The sequence below is a fragment of the Hyaena hyaena genome, unplaced genomic scaffold (genome assembly GCF_003009895.1).
Source record: "Hyaena hyaena isolate Hyena2069 unplaced genomic scaffold, ASM300989v1 scaffold_359, whole genome shotgun sequence".
In the NCBI taxonomy this organism is placed as follows: Eukaryota; Metazoa; Chordata; class Mammalia; order Carnivora; family Hyaenidae; genus Hyaena; species Hyaena hyaena.
The window spans coordinates 1,276,134-1,298,073 of NW_024080994.1; the positions used below are offsets into that span (position 1 = coordinate 1,276,134).

The following is a 21,940-nucleotide window of genomic DNA, read 5'->3' on the forward strand; positions in this document are numbered from 1 at the left end:
ACACAAACTTTCATTAAGAGAAAAAGTTTGCTTGTTTTAAATTATGGACATAAACAAAATGAATGAACATGCTAAGACTTTTTCTTTTTGAATTTTGAATATGGAGATTTGTCTAAACCTATTCTGAAATGCACTTTTGATGCTAAACGTAAATACATAAATTTTAAACAGCGCCCAAATTAAATACCACATCCATAATAGAGTTTATTGAAAATATTTATATTCCCCGCAGATTGCATTTTATACTGCAGTGCCAGGAACTCCACAAGTATTTTCAAGAGCACAGCCTATAGTTTTCATCAGAAAATGAGTAAAAATATTTATCCATCTCAAATGTTAAGAGCCCACAAACAGTCATCCACTTATATAACAACGTACAGGCTTTTAGAATAAGGCTGAAATTCTGTTTTCAGGAAGTCTGAACAAACTTGTTCTAAGGGAAGGAGAGTGGGAATTCAGCAAAACACTGATCTTATTGTGACCTGAAATTAGGGACTGTTAAGAGTAGGTCGTAGATGCATCATATGAAAAAAATGAATCCATTTGCCAGGGTTTGGGCTTCTGACAGTAATCCAGAGACTGTTATTGCCAATTTTGGTTAACCTTGCAAAACACTCCAGTTTTCTGCCCCCCACGCCACATTTGTTATGACTTAGACACACTTGTTTCTAAAGGAAATGTAAGCTACAGAATAGCATATAATCTCTTGGAGTTATCAGAGAAACCTTTGTAATGAGCAAATGAGAACTTACACGGACATGTTCACTTAGGTTTAAAAAAAGTTTAGAAAAACATTTTGAGTTAAAAAAGTTTACAAAAACATTTGTACTGGTTCTGTGGCACCAGTTGGAAATACTGGTGGGCATTATGTTCATGAACAATCGATGAACTCTATCAATCACCAAGGGGATAAGAAAGGTCTTGTGTCCTTAATTTCCATTAAATTTCTAATTTTTCATCTGGTTCTTTCTCCCTTTAGCTCAAATGAGAAGAGCCAGTCGTAGCTACATTTCTCAGACTTCGCTGATTTCCCTGACACAGCCCAAGAACCACGGAAAACCGGAAAGTAAGAGATGTCCACTTACAAGTACAAGCCCACTTAGAATAATATCAGATTCTATAAAGTAGTTTAGTCTACTACTTTTCCTTGAAGCGACAGCTTGCAGAAGGTGGAAACACGGACTGAGAGTGGCTCACGGCGCAAAGACATTAATGTTTCACGGTTTTTGTGTACCCAAGAAGTAGCAGCTCGGTCCCTAAACTGTTGGAGTGAAGGGTTCCCGGCTGGCATATGTGCAGTGACTCCTCTGCGTTGGAAAAGCTGCAACTTGTTAGTACAGTTCCAGTAAACAGAGAGCTGGCCTCACATAGCTAATTAGCTGTGGCCCCGACTCGCCTGTGCTGTGTAGTGACAGTCTAATCAGAGATGATTGTCATCAGATATCACAGATGTCTCTCTCTTGCTGCTCAGCCCAGGCAGGCGCTCGTGCAGTTTGGGGAAGGAAGCGCTGGATACTGTTCAAAGACACCGGGTCTCTGGGTGTCTCAGCTGCTGGTTACAGGCAGCTCGTCACTCCTGCCTGCTGCGAGGAAGAAAGCAGGGTTAGGCAAGGGGAGTATCATACCTGTCGGGTTTTCCGGGAGGCAGTGATGCAATCAGTTTGAAAGGAGCGGTTTCAGAACAAAAAAATATGTAAGTGGAGCTCCTCGGGACTCTTTTTTGAGCCACCTGGGATTCTAGGGGATGACAAATGCTAATTCTCTCCATTTATTATGTATGTTTGAAGTGAGAGGGGTGAAGAAAACAGGATTAAAGATTTCCAAGCTGCAATCAAGTTTGTGATAAGGAAAATAGAGCAGGCGGCAAAGAGGTGGGGCTTGAACCTTGAGGCAAGAATCTGATGGCCCTACGAGGCCAGTCCTCTGCCTCTCTTGTTCAGCCTGTCCTGCCCAGTGCCCCCCGCAAGCTTATGATGCTGTCCCCTGGCCTCTGGCCCCTCTCCCCAGCGTATCGCGCAGAAGTCCTGCCACTTCCTCTCACCGGGCCGGCTGGTCATCGTCCACTCTGAAGACCCTCGGCCTCCTGAGCTTCTCTCCAAAATGAAATGGCCACGCTTCCGCCCTCATCTTTGCCACCGTCCACGTGGCTTCTCCAGCACTCCGTCTGCTTTCCCAGCCCTTCTTGGGCTCCGCCCGGGGCCCGCTTCCTTTCTTCATCCCTAACGCTGGAGCATCAGGGGCTCCGTCCCGGGGCATGTCTTGTGCCCTCTTCGGCAACCGTCTCCTTCCAACCTCCTCCACGACTATGGCTTCAAACACCAAGCCCACTCTAGAAATGCCCTCATTTTCCTCCCGGGCCTTCACCGAAGCGTCATGTCATTATTGAGCATATTCACTAAATGTCCCACGGACACCTCATATTTAACCTGCCCCAGGCCACAGACTTGTTTCTCCCGGGCCCCCGCCTGTCCTTATCCTTTGCTTCTCCCTCTAAACCACGTCGTCCATCATACTTGCCGTCCTGGTGAGTACTTCACTCTCTCTGGGGTCCCCTGGGTCAGAAATCTGAAAGCACTGTGAGCTCTGGCTTCCTTTCACCCCCGAGGCCCAGCTCTCCAAAAGCCAGGCCGTGTCCTCTTCCTCCGACCTTTCCTCCTCCTCCTCGTCATCTCTGGATTCACTCCTTCCTCCCCATTTTCTCTGTCTCTGGCCTTTGTTATCTCCCTGCTGGCCTTACTCTTGGCATAAATATGCCCGTCACCCTGCATCTAGCATGGTATTTCTGGAATGCAATCTGACCCTGTCATTCTCTCATTCAAAATTGTCAGCAGATCCCTAAACTTTGAGGAAAGCCCTGTGTGCCTGTGTTCAAGGCTCCGTCAGTGGACCTGCTTGTTGCTGTCCCCCACAGCATGGGAGGCTACCGTTCCCCCACGGCCCCATGCACCCCTCCCCTCCACACACCTACCTGGTCACAGTCTGGTCATGTCTTTGCATATTTCCTAAAATGCCCTTCCCTGTTCTGCTCTGCAGTGTAATCTCAGATTCACCTCAGAGGTGTCTCTCCTCAGAAGCCTTTACTAACATTTCTAGTAGAAGAAAATGCTACTTCCTAAGTGCTCCTGGCACCGCATTTCCATATTTCTGTCATAGCTCTGGTTACGTTCCTAGGAAATGTTAACATCTCTGCCTACTCCACTTGTCCGGGAATCCCTGGAGGGCAAGTAATGTTCATCTCTGTAACTCTTCATCTGGCCTGGTGCCTGGCACACAGCAGACCTTTAAATATTTGTTGAATGAGGGCACCTGGGTGGCTCAGTCAGTTAAGCACCCGACTTCGGCTCAGGTCATGAACTCCCGTTTCGCAAGTTGGAACCCGGCATTGGGGCTCTGTGCTGGCAACCCAGAGCCTGGGGCCTGCTTCAGGTTCTGTGCCTCCCTCTCTCTCTGCCCCTCCCCTGCTCATACTCTGTCTCTCTCTCTCTCTCAAAAATAAGTAAAGATAAAAAAAAAATTTTTTTTAATATTTTTATTTATTTCTAGGAGAGAGAGAGAGAGACAGCGTGAGCAGGGGAGGGGCAGAGAGAGAGGGAGAAACAGACTCTGAAACAGGCTCCAGGCTCTGAGCTGGCAGTCAGCACAGAGCCCGACGCAGGGCTCAAACCCACGAACCGCGAGATCATGACCTAAGCGAAAGTCGGACGCTTAACCGACTAAGCCACCCAGGCGCCCCTAAAAATATTTTTTTTTAATTTGTTGAATGAACTAAATAAATGTGGGGATGAATGAATGACTAGAAATGTATCATTGCACAGGATCAGGTACACATAAGACTAACACCTCGAAGGTTTCTTCAACTTTCCACGAAGTCTTATGGAACTCAGCCTGTGTCAAAATGAGAATGCAAATAGCAGCTGTAATACTGATAGTAATAATAACCGCCATTCATTAGGCACTTACTTTGTGCTAGCCACTATGCCAGATTCACATGAAGTATCCCATTCAATCCAGTTTAAGTACTATTAATAAAACTTTATCTCTCTTACAGACAAGGAAACTGAGGTTCAAGGTCGCATACGTAAGCCTGCCCTGGCTGCATTGTCCAGAAGTACGGTCTTGAGAGTTTTGCACTTTGGAATTTAGGCTGCAGCAGAGATGAAGAGGAGGTATGAAGAGCACTCTTTGTACTTTGGGGTGAAAAATAAGACGGTGGTTCTTATTAAAAGCTGGCCAATCTATTCCTTCAGCTAATTATGCTGGGGGTTCTGTTTCTCTGTCAGTCAGCTGTCTTTCTCAGCTTTGGGGCCACAGGTGAATCCCTTACTTGAAAATCACAGGCCTTCATTGATGAGTGGAGATCAGGAGGGAACTGGGTTGAAAAAGCATTTAAGTTTGCTGACGTAGAAGGGCATCCTTGCCTGGGAAGTTCAACAGAAATGTGACCGGAACGCTTGGTTTGCAAACGAAACATTTTCGCAACCCACTTATTATTTGTTAGACGTGATGTTTTTCAGCCCGCGAGCTGAATAATGGAAGCCATGGTTATTGTAGCATGGGGTACACGGACCCCAACAGCGCGTAGCATAAAGAATGCATGTTAGAGCAAAAGCGAGAAGGTGGGAGGGTTGTTGCGTGTGAAACTTCTGGATGCTTGTAAATGAAATTGAAAGGCTGTTTTCCAACATTTAATTGGGTGAAATATAAGGGTCTTTTTATTTCAAAAAAATTTTTTTGGAATGGGGAGGAAGTGCTGGAAAAAATATGTCTTTGGCTTTGGCACTGAAACCATAACGTTCTTGTACCCTTCTTCTACCCCCTGCCTTTCTAATATGTTTACTACATTTTTCAGTCTCTGGTTTGAACTTTATGCAGTATGAAATTTCCTAGCAATTGAGGTAGACACTGATTCAATTTAATCTGAACCGTTCTGCTGGGCTCATTGAAAACAACAATGGTCTTAAAAAGCCACGACCCTGTTAAAAAGCACTGTAAGGAACAGAGAGGACCACTAAAGGCTCCTGATCTGAGTGTGAGTTCATAAGTTTAATCATACGTAATCTATTATTTTTACAGGGGAGTCTTTTTTTTTTCAGCACTGTGATTATATGGTAGAAAAGTAAAAGCAAAATATGTGTGGCCAAGGAAATAAGAATAAGTTAAAGGGTCTAAATAAGCGAGTGCCAATATCAATTCGATACATAACCACATAGGGTAATACTATGATCACAATTTGCTTTTGTGGTACATCGCGGTTTGGAAAGTGCTTTCATATAGATGGTCAGTCACATATGGACTATAGGCTTATTAGGTTGGCAGATAAGTATTCTCATCCCCAATTTAGAAAAAAGATAACAGGTTCAATGAGGTGAAGTAACTTTCCCAGTACAGGTAGGTTTTCTGAAGCCTAGTGCTTTCTTGCCCCTGGAGCCACACAGCATCCAATGTGCATGGGCCTGTGTGTGCTGGAAGCTATTCTTGGAATGCACACTCAAGTCTAATTCTGTAGCAGGGTTAAATAGTAAGCAAAGTCAAGATTGTGCAAAAGTTGCATATCTGGTCCTGAAGCCTGGTTTCATAACAGCAAATCGGCCTTGATTATTGCCTAAGTAAATGAAAGTGTTAATTAATCTCGCCTCCCTGGTCAGAAGTGAAAGCCTGTGAAATTCAAACATACCTGAGGAATGTGACCAGGCAGCTGTGAACTTGTGACAAGGGTGTAGGCACATTTGCTTTTGTTTGCCTGGTGAACAGCAGTGTGGAGACTGCAAGATAGTAAGCACTTAACAAGTGTAGAAAGAAGGAAAGGAGGGGAAAATAGAAGGGAGTGGATGAAAAATTAAAAGAGGGAGAAAGGGAAGGAGGGAGAGACCCTTCATTCGCTAATTGGCTGTATTCAAGGTGAATATTAACGAAGGCATGGTTTGGAGAGTTGCCAATTTGTTCTTCCTGCCTCAGCCGTTAGCTGACTGCCTTTCATTAGGTCTGAATATATATCCACATTCATAGAAAAGCCAACAATCTGTATACACCCACACCTTCTAACACATGTGCTCTCTCTCTCTCTCTCTCTCTCTGTCTCTGACAGAGCGTCCTATCTAAAATAAAGGGTCCAACAAAGGCGTGATCAAAGAGAAGGATAAAAACATTGTAGATGAGGAAGGGATAAGAGGGAACATTTTGGTCGCGACTTATATTTCCTTGACTAATTAAGCTGATAAAATTGAGACGCACACATATGCACACCCATGGAGTGTCCATAAACTTGGAAAGTAGAACGAGATGAGATGACATTTTGGCTGACATGGGGTTAAAAATATTCACTGAGATATAAGCGCTGCTTAAAATAAGAAGCTTTCCACAAATCGTAACAGAGGAGAGAAGAGCCCAACTTCAGAAGATGCTAGCCAAATTATGATCTGTTTCCAACAGAGGGATCCACCTTAAGAAAGGTCCAGAGAGCTCAACAGAAACCAAATACAGTAAGAGGAAGTTGGAAGTGTGGGTGTCAGGCTGTCAGTAATCTGACAGCTGTGGTAACTACCCTCTAATCCAGCCAGCTCCAGCCATGCTCTCCGCTGACACCGCCAGGACTGACTGACAGCTGAGGAGCAGGCACTTTTTACAGGCTCAAGTGACATCCAGTCTATTAAGGCTGACAAGCACAAAGCAGAGATTTGCCCTGAATGGTTTGGTACTGAAGCCTAGTAAAGGGGTTATTTGAAAGGTCTTAGAGAAAGTGTCAGACTCCGGCTCAGATGATAACAATATTGTAATGATGGTACTGGACAATGAAGTGTTATGATTGCCCATACGGGCCGGTTAGACTGTAGGCGAACAGGGAAGGCAGAGAAGAAGCACACAGAAGCCGATGGATGCCCCAAGGCCAGGGCACCGCCATTTAAGGAATTCCTTTTGGCAGTGTGTTGGCCTGGGCCCGGAGACATTTCCCAAAGTTGCATATTAATGGTGTCATTTGCATGCAGGGTGGGGGTGAAGAGTAGGCTGGAAGGGAGGGCTGGGGATAAACCATGCAACACCTGAAAGAAATGTTTACCTGCCTGCCTTTGGGTCAGCCTTCAGTCATCGAGGGGCATTGAAAATATTTTCTGGAAGAAAATGAATGGTAATACTCAGACTACTGCTTTGCTTATTAACTCTGGTTGAAAAGTATATTAGCAAGTGCAGTGATACCGCCGCGATGATCATCATTGCTGTTCTTGACCGCCCTGGCTCCCACAGGTGCCAGGCGCCGTGCCAAACACAATGCTCAGGATTTATTCAGTGGGCTTTTCTCCTAAGGACAGTAAAATGAATTGTTTTTCCTAAGTGTCATTTCGGAGTTCTCTCTGTGAAATAAAGAAAAAGGGCACATATCATCATAATCCTGTTTTACTGATAGGAAAATGTCTCCCACTGTCACTATGAGCTCTCATCTGGATGAGGCATATCCTTATGTGTATATTTATTTGGTGCCCATTTACTTACTTATTCCATACATATTATTTCCTTATTATAAGACAAGTGCTGATGGACGTTCTGAGGATAACACAGTGAGCAAGGAAATATGGTCCCTGTCCACACAGCTTAGAATCCAGGGCTAGAGTTGATGTTCCACTTCTATGTACCACTACCAGCATGCCAGCTGTTAATATATTGACATTCTTTTATACTGGCAAATAGTCACTGCTCTGAGCCCCAAGAAGTGGATCCCATTCCCTCTGGAATCTCTGGCCCCGCCCTCATGACTCCTTTAACCTCCTCATGATCCAGCAACAAAAGAACAAATGCCTTGCACATCAGGGCCCGAGGTCCCTGTCCAGGCATTCTGCCCGGCGTCCATTCCGATTACTCATTCTGACATTCATGTCTACCAGTTGTGAAAGAGTTTAAACATCACCAGCTGGTGAAGCTCATAATTTAAAACTTCACGAAAAAATTTCAGACTTTGTTTTCAGACTCCCAAGTTTACTTTTTCAAAATTTTTCTCAAAAAGGTTAGCTTCTGGGGCACCTGTGTGGCTCAGTTGGTTATGCGTCCAACTTCGGCTCAGGTCATGATCTCACAGTTTGTGGGTTCAAGCCCTGCATCGGGCTCTGTGCTGACAGCTAGCTCAGAGCCTGGAGCCTGTTTAAGATTCTGTGTCTCCCTCTCTCTCTGACCCTCCCCTGCTCACGCTGTCTCTCTCTCAGAAATAAATAAAACATTAAAAAAAAAAGTTAGCTTCTAAAGGTTTTCCCACATTGAACATCCTTGGGGGTTCTCTACATAGGAGAGTTGAAGGGTGAGTGTGAAGGGTGAGTCTTTAAAGTAAAGAATCTTTAAAATTTGAGAACATGGCAAAAACCCAGGACCACAACCAAGAAAACAAGATTTTGCTCATAGAAACCTGGACCTGTCTGCATGACTTTCATTTAAAATGGCTTCAGTTCCCTTTCCCCTCCCCCATGGTCTTCTGTTAAGTTTCTCAAGATCCACATTTGAGTGAAAACATACGATATCTGGTATCTGCCTTTCTCTGCCTGACTTATTTCACTTAGCATAATACCTTCCAGTACCATCCATGTTGCTACAAATGGCCAGATTTCGTTCTTTCTCATTGCCATGTAGTATTCCATTGTGTATATAAACCACGTCTTCTTGATCCATTCGTCATTTGATGGACATTTAGGCTCTTTCCATGAAGTTACAGAGAGGAAGGGAGGTAAAGCACAAGTGATTCTTAAAGACTTAGAACAAACTGAGGGTTGATGGGGGTTGGGAGAGAGGGGAAAGTGGGTGATGGGCATTAAGGAGGGCACTTGTTGGGATGAGCACTGGGTATATATGTAAGGGATGAATCACTGGAATCTACCCCCAAAACCAAGAGCACACAGTATACACTGTTTGTGAGCCAATTTGACAATAAATTATATTAAAAAAATAAAAAAATAAAATGACTTCAGTTCTGCTCTGGCTTCTCCCAACATTTCTCTAAGCTTACCCAAAAAAAGGACTAAAATTTATAATACTTCCCAAATGTTAGGAAAGATAGTGATTATTGTTTCTAGCATGTGGGGATAATATCCTCAAAGCTGTGCCTTCCCCCCGCCCACCAATGATGCTACAATGAAGAACAAAACTGAGGACCCAGCAGTGCTACGCAGCTGAAAACCAGTGACACCTGCCATCAAAAAGGTAAATAGGGAAATAATATATTCCTCTCCATCTGTCTGCCCCGTGGCTGAGAAACTAAAAAACTACACCAATCAAAACACTCAGCAGCCCTCCCTTCATTAAATGGATGCCACTTTTTAAGTCAACTGGTGTGCTGTACTCTTGTCCTTCTGTCCACTTTCCCTGATGTGAATTTTGAGACTTCAACTTCTAGAAAATGATGTGTGAAAGTAAAGGCTGAAGGTGGTGCTTTGCATTTTTGAAGGCACAACACAAAAAAAATAAAGTTTGAGATCAAAGCAAGAAAAAGAATACTAGAAGCAGTGTTAAAGTGTTTTTAAAATAGTTTTTAATGAGAGAAATATTTAAGGGCACAAGAGAATCAGGAAATGGAGAGAGAAAAGGATGCATGTGGCCAGCATTGCCAGACAAGATTAATGCTTAATAGTAGAAGTCGGTCTAGTTGTGCATATTCAGCTTCAAGAGGGCTAACAGTGGAGTCGCATGTTTTCTAAATAACCACACTATTGACAAACTCCAAACCTGGAAGATTTCCGCTGGGCATGAAGTACAGAAGAAGGCAGAGGCCACCTGGAATTTGAATCCCGGAGAGAGCAGAGCCAGTCTCACTGTGACCAGTTGGGGCTGAGGAGATAATGCTAAGCCATGAAAGTAAGAGGAAGAGGAAAAGTAGCAGCAAAGAGACAGGCAGTGGAACCTGGGCTCACCTTCCCTAAAGGAGGCTTAGAGGGGCAATGAAATGTCATGAGGGCTTTCTAAAGCTCCAGTATATTCCTGGGAATCTAGAAGTCCATGTACAAGTATAGGACTGTGCACGTGCTTAGGAGTAACCTGACTGAGAAGGCTCTAGCCACTCATCTCTGGCTGACTCTGAGGGTCTGTACAAGCAGCAAAGTGAAGGCTAAGGCAGAGTTGTCAACTGCCTGGCTCAGTGTTGAAGATGCACCCCCCCCCCAAGTGCACACCAAGCCCCTCAGCAAAGACAGAGAGACATGTTGTTCTAGACATTTAAGAAAACCTCTCTCTAATCATCACCTGGACCACTGAGATGACTGAGCAGAGATTTTAGTAGCTACACCTGACAAATAACATAGACTTTACAGAATAATTCGGGTGTCACTAAATAGATAATAACTACATCAAGCAGCAATATCAACAAGCCCTGAAGAGGGAAAAATCTGATTTCTACAGAACATAAGAGTATATAAAATGTCCAGTTTTCAAGTAAAAATTAAGATACATGCAAAGAAACAAAGAAGTGTGACCAATATACAACAACAACAAAAAGCAATCCATAGAAATGGTCTCTGAAAAAACTTAGAGGTTGTATTTATGAGACAAAGACTTTAAGTCAGGTATTTTAAATATATTCCAAAAGCTAAAGGAAGCCATGTAAAAAAAAAATAAAGTATAAGAACATTGTCTCACCAAATACATAATATTAATGAAGAGATGGAAATTGTAAAAAATAAATAGAAACTCTAGGGTTAAAAATTATAATAATTTAAATGAGGGGTGCCTGGGTGGCTCAGTCGGTTGGGTGTCCGACTTTGGCTCAGGTCATGATCTCATGGTTCATGGGTTTGAGGCCCACATCAGGTTCTGTGATGACAGCTCAGAGCCTGTTTTGGATTCTGTGTCTCCCTCCCTCTCTCTCTGCCCCTCCCCTGCTAATGCTCTGTCTCTGTCTGTCTCAAAAAAAAATAATAACAATAATAATAATTTAAATTAAAAATTCACAAGGTGGGCTCAACACCAGAATCAGACAGGCAGTAGAAAGAATCAGCAAACTTGAATACAGGTCAATTGAGATGATCCAGTCTGAAGAACAGAAAGAAAAATAAATTTTAAAAAGTGACCATAGCCTCAGAAACTCAAGAAACATCATGAAGCACAAAAACATAATGGTAGTCCCAGAAGAAAATCAAGAGAAAGGGGTAGAAAAAATATTTGAATAAATAATAGCAAGAGACTTCCCAAATTTGATGGATAATACTAATATATACATCCAAGAAGCTCACTGAATTCCAGGTAGAATAAACTCAAGAGATTTATGCCTAGTAAGTAAAAAGTGTCCAAAAACAAAGGGAAGATCTTGAAAGCAGGGAGAGCAGCACACATGCATCATGTGGACATGGTCATCAATACAATTAGCAGCTGATTTCTCATCAGAAACCATGGAATCCAAAAGGCACTGGGATAATGTGTGCACTGCTGAAGGAAACAAAGCTGTCAGTCAAGATTTTCATATTCAATAAAATTATCCTATAAAAATGAAGGAGGAAATAAAAAAAAGATAAACAATAAACAGACCAAAATAAGAATTTCTAAATAACCACCAAAAGATTCTATTGCTATGGATAAAAATTGAGAGACATTTTTGCTAGCAGAAATGCTAGCAAAAGAAATGCTAAAGGGAATTCTTCAGGCTGCAATAGAAGGACACTAGCTAGTAACTCAACTCAACGTGAAGAAATAAAGCAACTATATAAAACTATAGAAGCAACTATATAGAAAAAGTAACTATCTAGGTAGTATATAAAAGACAGTAATAATGTACTTTGTGTTTCTCACTACTTTTCCCTCTATCTGATTTCAAAGACAGCATCCTAAATCAGTCATTATAAATAGATGTTGATGTGTACGTGTATGAAGACGGAATTTGTGACAAAACCAGTATCAAGGAGAGGAGCAATGGAGCCATTTGGAGCAAAGTTTTTGTCATTTAAGTTAAGGTGATATTAATCAAACTAGACTATTATAAATTACTATGCTGCAATCTCTAGGGCAATCACCTTAAGAAATATATAATAAGAAAAGGTGGTTAAAATGGTACAATAGAAAATATTTAACACAAAAGAAGACAGTAATGGAGGAATATAGAAACAAAAAGACGTAAGACATACAGAGAACAAGTAAGAAAATGACAAACATAAATCCCCTTTATCAATAATTACATTAAATGTGAATGATCAAACCAATTAAAAAGCAGATATTGGCAGAATCAATTAAAAATAGCATGATTCAACTACATGCTGTCTCATGTTTTTGTTTATTTTATTTATTTATTTTGAGAGAGAGAAGGAGAGAGAGAGAAAGAGAGAGAGCACATGGAGAGGCAAAGAGAGAAGGAGAGAATGAGAATCCCAAGCAAGCTCCACACTGTTAGCCCAGACCCGATATGGGGCTCAAACCCACAAACCATGAGATTATGACCAGAGCCAAAATCAAGAGTTGGATGCTAAGCCACTCAGGTGCCCCACAGAGCTGCCCAGGCATTGTTCAACTATATGCCATCTAAAAGGGACACACTTTAGATCCAAAGACACAAGTAGCTTCAAAGTGAAAAGTTGAAAAGAGATATACCATAAACAATAACCAAAAGAAAGCTAGAGTGACTACACAATATCATACAAAATAGACTTTAAGATAAAAACTGTTAATAGAGACAAAAAAATTCTGGGTGGCTCAGTCGGTTGAGTGTCTGACTTTGGGTCAGGTCATGATCTCACAGTTTGTGAATTTGAACCGCAAATCAGGCTTTCTGCTGTCAGCACAGAGCCTACTTTGGATGCTCTGTCTCCCTCTCTCTGTCCCTCCCCCACTTGTACTCTCTCAAAATTAAATAAACATTTTTTTTAAATTACATTTTACAGTGTAAAAGAAGCAAGCCATCAAGAAGATATAATTATAAACATGTATACATCAACAACAGAGCACCAAAATATATGAAGCAAAAACTGACAGACTTGAAGGGAGAAATAGACAATTCAACAATAATAGTTGGAAATTGTAATATTCCATTTTCATTAATGGATAGAACAACTAGACAGAAAATCAGCAAGCAAGTAGAAGACTTGCCCCAAACTACAAACCAGCTATAAAACAAACCAAACATCTATGAAACACCCCGTCCAATGACAGCAGAGTACACATTCTTCTCCTGAAGTGCATATGTAAACTTCCCCAAAATAGATCATATATTAGGTCATATAAGAAGTTTCAATACACCTAAAAATATTGAAATCATTCAAATTATATCCTACAAACAATGGAATGAAGTTAAAAATCCATAGCAGAAAGAAATTTGAGTAATTCACAAATACGTGAAAATTAAACAACACATTTCTAAATAATGAATGGATCAAAGAAGAAATCATAAGGGAAATTACAAAATACTTCAAGATGAGTGCAAATGAAAACATAACATATCAAAATTCATGATATGCAATGAAAACAGTGTTTAGAGGGAAATTTATAACTGTAAACACCTAATTTTAAAAAAGAAAGCTCTCCAATGAATAGCCTAAGCTTGTACTTCAAGAAACTAGGGGAAAAAAAGAGCAAATTAAAACCCAAAGCAAATAGAATAAAGGAAGTAATAAAATTAGAACAGAAAAAATAAGAAGAGAAAACAATAGAGAAAATCAGCGAAACTAAATGTTGGTTGTTTGAAAAGGTCAACAAAATTGACAATTAGCTACATTGACTAAGAAGAAAAGAGGAATCAAATTACTAAAAAAAAAAAAAAAAAAAAAAAANACATTACTACTGACCTTACAGAAATAAAAAGATAAGGGACTGCTATGAATACTCATATGCCAATAAATGGATAACCTAAATGACATAGAATCCTAGAAAGGCAAGAAACTAATAAAACTGTTTCAAGAAGGAATAGAAAATCTGAATAGACCAGTAGCAGGTAAAATAATGTAATTAGTAATCCAAAACTCTCCAGGGAAATACAAATCAAAACCACACTGAGATACCACCTCACGCCAGTCAGAGTGGCTAAAATGAGCAAATCAGAGGACTCTAGATGCTGGTGAGGATGTGGCGAAACGGGCACCCTCCTACACTTTTGGTGGGAATGTAAACTGGTGCAGCCCCTCTGGAAAACAGTGTGGAGGTTCCTCAAAAAATTAACAATAGAACTCCCCTAGAACCCAGCAGTAGCACTGCTAGGAATTTACCCAAGGGATACAGGAGTGCTGATGCATACGGGCACATGTACCCCAACGTTCATAGCAGCACTCTCAACAAAAGCCAAAACATGGAAAGAGCCTAAGTGTCCATCAACCGACAAATGGATTAAGAAGATGTGGTTCATCTATACAATGGAATACTCCATGGCAATGAGAAAGAATGAAATCTGGCCATGTGTAGCAACATGGATGGACCTTGAGGGTGTTATGCTGAGTGAAATAAGTCAGGCAGAGAAGGACAGATACCATATGTTTGCACGTATAAGAGGATTAGGAGGAAATTAATGGAGGACCATGGGGGAGAAGAAGGGGAAAAATCGTGGGGGAGAGGGAGGAAGGCAAACCATGAGAGACTCTTGAATGCTGAGAACAAACCAAGGGCTGATGGGGGTTGGGGGGGAGGGGAAGGAGGGTGATGGGCATGGAGGAGGGCACTTGTGGGGGTGAGCACTGGGTGTTGTATGGAAACCAACTTGACAGTAAACTATTAAAAAAAAATAAGTGCCTTATACTATGGAAAACAATAAAATCCTCCATGATCATAAAAAAAAAATAGTAATCCAAAACTTTCCTACAAAGAGAAGTCAGAGCAGGATGTCTTCACTGATGAGTTCTATTAAACATTAAAGAATTAACACAAATTATTCACAAACTCTTCCAAAACACAGAAGAAGAAACACTTCTCAACTTATTCTATAAGGCCAAACACATCACAATAAACAGAAACAACCGATCAATATCTTTTATGAAAATCCTCAAGCAAATACTAGCAAGCTGAAGCAGAAACATACAAAGATGATTATATGCTATGACAAAGTGGGATTTATCCCAGGAATGCAAAGTTGGTTCAACATGTGAAAGTCAGTCGCCATAATACACCATATTAAAAAAGTAAAGGTCAAAACCCACATGATTATCTCAATAGACATAGAAAAAGTATGGGACAGAATCTAAAATTCTTTCATGATAAACAGACTCAATAAATTAGAAGGGAAATTCCTGAACCTGATAAAAGACATCTACAAGAAACTCACACTTACAGTGGAAAGACTGCCTTTTTCCTAATTTCAGGATTAAGTCAAGAACGCTCACTCTTGCTTTTACCAGTTTTATTCAGCACTGTCCTAGTTAGAGTAATTGGTCAAGAAAAAGGAAGTTAGAAGGGAATATTGGGAGGGAAGCAGTAAAACTATCTCTATTTGTAGATGACATCATATTGCACCTAAAACATACTAAGGAATAACAAAAAAATATTATAGTCAATAAACAAGTTCAGCAAGTTGGCAGAATACAAGATTACTCTGCAAACATTAGTTGTATTTCTGTTTACCAGCAATGAACATCCAAAAATGAAATTAGGAAGCAATTCCTTTAATAATCGCACCAAACAGAATAAGTAGTAATAAGCTTAATACTTAAAATTAAACATCATTGAAAGAAATTGAAGACCTAAATAAATGGAAAAACATCCATTATGGTGGATTAGAAGATTTAACAATGTTAAGAAGGCAATACCCTTCAATTTATAAATGAAATGCAGTACCAATCAAAATTTAAGCTGTGCTTTTTGCAGAAATTCACAGACTGATCCTAAAGTATGGAAAATGCAAGAGATCCAGAATAGCTGAAACAATATTGAAAAAGACCAAAATTGTTCATCACAATTCCCAATTTCCAAAAGTACCACAAAGCTACAGTCATCAACACTGTGTTGTACTGTCGCAGGATGGGCTTACTGATCAGTGTTATGGAACTGAGAGTCCAGAAATAAGCCTATATGTTTATGGCCAGTTGATTTTTGACAGTGGATCCAGGATGATTCAATAGGGAAAGAAGTCATTTGAACAAATGATACGAGAACAACTGAAACTCTTCAAGCAAAAGAATGAGGTTGGATTTCTATTTCATGCCATATGCAGAGATGAACGTAAAATGTATCAAAGACCTCAGTAGAAAACTATAAAATTCTTAGATATAAACATAGGTATAATTCTTCATGACCTTGGATTAAACAACATTGTCATAGATATGACACCTAAAACACAAAGAAAAATAGATAAATTTGATTTCATTAGAATTAAAACCTTTTGTGCTTCAAAGGCAAGAAGCACATGAAAAAATGCCCAATGTCATTGCTTATTAGGAAAATGCCAAACTACAATGAGATACCACTTCACCTCTACTAGAATGACTATAATTTTTTAAAATCAGACAATAACAAGTATTGGCAATATATGGAGAAATTGCCTTATGTCTTGCTGATAGGGATGAAAATAAATGGTGAGACCACTATGGAAAATAGTTGGGAATTACTTAAAAAGTTAAACATAGAAGGGCACCTGGGTGGCTCAGTCAGTTAAACATACAACTCTTGATTTCGGTTCATGAGATGGAGTCTGTGTAGAGCTACACACTGACATCACAGACCCTGCTTAGGATTCTCTCTCTCCCTCTCTCTCTGCCCCTCCCCCTGCTCATGTGCTCTGTCTCTCAGTCTCTCTCAATATAAATAAATAAACATTAAAAAAGTTAAACACAGAGTTACTCTATGACCCATCAGTTCTAATCCTGGGTATATATCCAAAATATTTACAGCACATGTTCACATAAGATGTGTATACAAGTGTTCATAACAGCATTATTCATAACAGTAAAAATGTGGAAACAAGCCAAATGTTCAACTAATGAATGGATAAACAAAATGTGGCATATCCTTACAATGAAATATTATTCAGCCACAAAAATGAATGAACTATTAATGCATGCTACAATATAGATGAACCTTGAAAATATGCTAAGTGAAAGAAACCTGACACAAAATGCTACATTTCTATGAATTCATTTTATATAAAATGAATTTGTTATGGCAGGAATAAAGAAAAACTAATATAACTGTATATGGCATCGTTGAATCACCATATTTTACACCTGAAACTAGTACAGCACTGTATGTTAGCTATATTGAGATTAAAATTTAAAGAAAAGAAAAGAATGTAACTGTGAAAGCCAGAGTGCTTTTTCTAGGCAACAATTTAATGCTACCACGTTTTGATCAAGTAAAACTAATTTTGTGGAAGTAATTTAATGCACTCTTCAAAGAGTTCCAAGGTTTCACTTCCGTTTGATGAGAACCAAGATTGAAGCACAGCGAGCTTCCCATGAGAAGGACACGGAAGCATGTCCTTCAGCATGTCTCCCAGCAGGCAAGGCCCCCAGAGTATATCTGTGACCCTTTGCCTTAGAAGGACCCTGGCCAACATCAAGTGAGCTTGATTTCCTGCTTTGTCTCTACCTTGTATCAGTCATTCAGCACCTTTGTCAAGTGTATTCCAGAGAGGTCATTTGTCTGTTCCTAAGGAAATTCCAAATTAGTAAGACCCTAGCCTTAATTAACCCGCAGTAGTGGTAGAGATGCATATAAATTTCCTACCATATGATAAAGACCAATCATTTAACATTTCAGCAGAGTAGAAATGTCAGGGAAACCCTATGTGCCTTGAAATTTTCCTTTCCAGTTGAGACTTAAAAAGGTGGATTCTGGATGATTCCTGAAACCTGACTGAGAAGTATCTGAAGGGAAGAGGGGCAAGGAGGGAAAGTAAAGATGGAGGATGGCACTGGGCACAACGTAACTGGTTCTTCTTCTAAAGACAATCAGTATTTAACCTTAACTTTGATTCCTATAGACGATGTAATTTGGAGCAATCCATGAAATTCTTCTGTGCTCTTGTTTCTTCGTATAATATAAAGATAATAATAACACCTATTTCATCTGATTATTTTGGTGATTAAATAAGGGACTATGAAGTGCTTAGCTGAGGGCCTGGTACAACTTCATAATTATTCAAGCCCATTAGGTCCCTCCTCACCCAATTGATTCTGGAGGCATCTGATGAAATAAAGCTGGCATGCTATGTTTTTAATGAGGATTCCTGCTTGGAGTTAAAAACTTAAGGCCTTTTGGAGAATTTTATGATAGTTATAGTTCACTGTTTTTCTTATGTATCTTGGATGGCTCTCTCTCAATCTGTAACTCTAAATCTGGGGCTATTAGTAGAATTCTAAATGTTTACTATTACCAATAATGCCAAACACCAGTTAAGCCATCTCATCTACCCTTGCTGGGCTCATCTGTCATTAATCCTATATATGCAATTTATACTTTTTTAAAAAGTTTATTTCCTTTTGAGAGAGAGCCAACAAGCAGGAGAGGGGCAGAGAGGGGGGGACAGAGGATCCCAAAAAGTCTCTGCACTGACAGCAGCAAGCCCAATGTGGAGTTCAACTCATAAACCGTGAAATCATGACCTGAACTGAAGTTGGATGCTCAACTGACAGAGCCACCCAGGTGCCCCACAATTTATACTTTTAATATAACAATGTTGACTCTCCAACACTATGATTCAGAATAATTCCAGATTTCCAGATCTTAATAAAATGATATAAAAGCCATTAGCTTTAAAGCCAGAGCTTCCCTCCTACACATTCCAGAAGGTTAATACTATTTTTTATTCTGGCTGGCATGAATATTTATTGGCTCATAAAGTCATGCTGAATAACATGGAACTGAAAACAATACAGACTTGCCTAGTGGCCCACCCCCTCTCCAGTATAATTCCTGATTATGGAGACTCTTGACCATTGGAGGAAAAATTTGACATAAAAGGAGTGTTTGAAATACGAGTTAGCTGATTCATTATGCTCTGAATTCAAATAGATTTTTACACGTCATTAACAATGTCCAACCAGTTAGTTACCCATATTTTGGTCATTTCACTTATAATATTTTCCCTTGATTTCTATCTATTAACGCTATCACTTGAGTAGCCTTGCAGTCTTCAAATTAAAATTGCCTGATCCTCAATTCATCAGAGTAACATGAATCCAGGATCTTTCAAGGTCATCCTTCCACATTATCTAAGAACCCCTGATATTCCCTCATTCTAGAAAGGCTTAGTCCTGCTTCTGGATGCGTCTCAGAGAGCAGCTGGAGAATCAGACTGAGGGAGCTGCCAGACAACGCAGCTTGAAAATGACTTCCTGTTCTTGTCGATTCTATACTCTGCTACGTGTTTGTGCAGTGTTTCTCTTTCTGGTTCTGGTGTTCAGACCTTATCAGTGCTTGGGATAATAAAAATTGGTTCACAGTGACATGTTGAGGTCTTATTCTCAAGGCAGTCCACATCGACTTCTCTGAGTCCACGTGTGGCTGATGAGCCAGGAGACGGCGTACTCTACACTGCTTTCCCTCACTGAGATTCCCCTCTTGGGTGGTCTTCACTTTCTTCTCCTACCAGTAGATATCAGTTGAGACTCTGAATCTGGCAGATCTAAAGATGTACAATCCCAAAAGAGCTGGGAACGTGGTAGAATTGGTAACCCCAGTTTCCTTTTATAAGGCTTCTCGATGTCCATGAATACATTCTCATATTTCCCCACAATGATCAGATCTACATACCATGTTGTTATTTGGAGAGGCTGCCTTTGTCAAGCACAGAAAGGGCCTATTACTCTCCCCCAGGGGCATCAAGGCCCAGTTGCTCAACGGTTACATAATTGAGAGTCTTTCCAGTGGTCTCCCAGAATAGGTTGCAAGGGAACTTGCCATATCTACCAATTGCTAGAGCAGATTTTAAAAGATATCTTGTCTGGAAGGAAAGAAAACAAATATTAGCATTCCAGCTGGAATGCTATGCAAGGACACTATGCAAGGAATGCACAGAAAAAAATTCAGTGAAGGGTAAGTCTTAGAGTTAGCCTGATATCTATCAGATTTAATCATGATTCTGCCATTTAACAGCTGTGTGTGTGCAACAAGTAACTTGATCACTCCGAGCCCATGTAATGGTGCAGTTAAAAAGGATCCGTGGCTTTGAGTCATTGAGGAACAGAGAGTATTAGCTTAAACCAATTAGAGTTTTCATTTTTCTTCCATAAGAAGTACATAAGTTAGCAATTGCAGACATTGGTTCATAGCTCAAGATGCCCAAGGACCCCACATTTCTCTTGGTGTTTCCCTCATCATTGCAAGACGACATTTACATGGCTAGCTGGTGGATCCCATCTCAGGCAGTAGCCAGGAGAAGACAATGGGAAGAAGGACACGTCAGTGCTGGTTTCAGGAAAGCAAGAGCGTCCCAGAAATCCCTAGCCGACTTTGGTTGACATTTTATGGGCCAGACTGTGCCACATGGCAACTCCTAACTTCAGGAGAGTCTGGGAATGGGAATTTTAGCTTCCTAAAGTATTAGGAGACACTGAAAAGTGGGTGTAGTAGTAGGGGTGGAATAAATCAACCTGCCCTATTGGGCACACGAGCAAAGACCCGAATTAAAGACGATAGCAGCAAGATGAAGAACTATGGACAGGATTGAAGCTAGAGCCAACAATGTTCTTTGAGTAACTGAGAGCGGGTGATGATGGGGGGGGGGGGAGAGGGGGGCGTAAATCAGGAGCCATATCTCATTTGTTTTTAAGTAGCTTCCTGAAAAGTCCAATAAAGTCCTCAAGATGAAATAGACTGTCAAAGATTGGTCCCCAAATGATGCTCAGAGTTGTGATTCTGTGGGCATATAGCAGGACCCTTGACCCCACTTCAGGGAGCCAGGCCTTGCAGAATCGTGGGAACTACCTGTTAGCGCTTGCTTGACTTTTAGGCAAAACTTAGGCCAAAATATTTCTTTCGGGACCTTTTCCTGTCTTCAGTTAGTGCCTTTATGTTAATGACTGATTCAAACACAAATTCAGTCACTTTGTATTAAAAGGTACTTTCATGGCATAAATGGGATAGATAGAGGGCTTGATTACCTCTGGAATCCATTCAGGGGCATTGGTGAGTGAGCTTGGCTTCCATGAGAACCAGTGGGTCAGTCTCATGGAGCCCCTTTTACACGGGTATCCTATTATTTAACAGGCACTTTAAATTGAGACCGGCATCCTGATTCTCAAGCAGCCTGGCTTTTATGGGAAGTCTCTGCCACGTTCAAACATCTTTAATACATTTTAAAAATAGAATTGTAAAAGGCAGCAACCAGACTTCAAAGCATAGACATGTTGGCCAGAATTGTGAGGCTGGCGACAATTTTCGCTGGTTGTAAAGCTTGTGGAGCCTCTTTCAATCCCCAGAACAACTGACGAGCAAGGAGCTCAGTGTACATTCCTCCTGAGTGTATCCCAGATGGGCCTGCGCAGACCAAGTGTGGGACACAGAGCTGGCAGAATAGGGAACTAACATGCCTCTCTCAGGTCAGAGCAATCAGGCCCCAGCAGAGCTGTGAGAAACTGGGTCGAACTGAAAAGAAACGAAACGTGAGAGGGGACTAGCCACCCTTGCTGAGCTCTGGTTCCTCACATTCCTCATTTCCTGCCCAGGTTTTCCTTCTGCGTGAAGACTCCAGACATCCTCTGCCCTCAGGTTAACTCTCTTTCTCGCCCTCTCTGAATCCTGTACAGAGGCTCATTCCACATCGTATTCTGTCTCCTACTGCCACCTCTGGACCGTGAGCACGTTGAACACAAGGCCTGTCTCTTATTCATGTCGTGTACACAGCAAATTAAATGTGTGTTTCAAGAAAGTTGAGTCTCGTGGGAGAAGCTGGTCACCAGGATCTGGGTTGGGAAAATTATGAAGGAAGGCTGTTTGCCTTCCCCGAACCAGAAGCAGAGGTTCCCAAAGTGTGGTCTCTGAATCAGCAGTACCAGCATCACCCGGGGGCTCGGGACATGCATGTTCTCGGGCCTGGCCCTAGACCCACTGAGTCAGGAAGTCTGTATGAGTCGGG

The 21,940-nt window shown here is 41.0% G+C and overlaps 1 long non-coding RNA gene across 1 annotated transcript; it reads left to right on the forward strand.

Annotated features, from left to right (window-relative positions):
• Positions 1-939: 939 nt before the first annotated feature.
• LOC120243887 lies at positions 940-21,671 on the forward strand. Its single transcript, XR_005531420.1, has 3 exons — positions 940-1,066; positions 4,049-4,166; positions 21,612-21,671. It is a non-coding gene; the product is annotated as an uncharacterized LOC120243887 (long non-coding RNA).
• Positions 21,672-21,940: the final 269 nt, after the last annotated feature.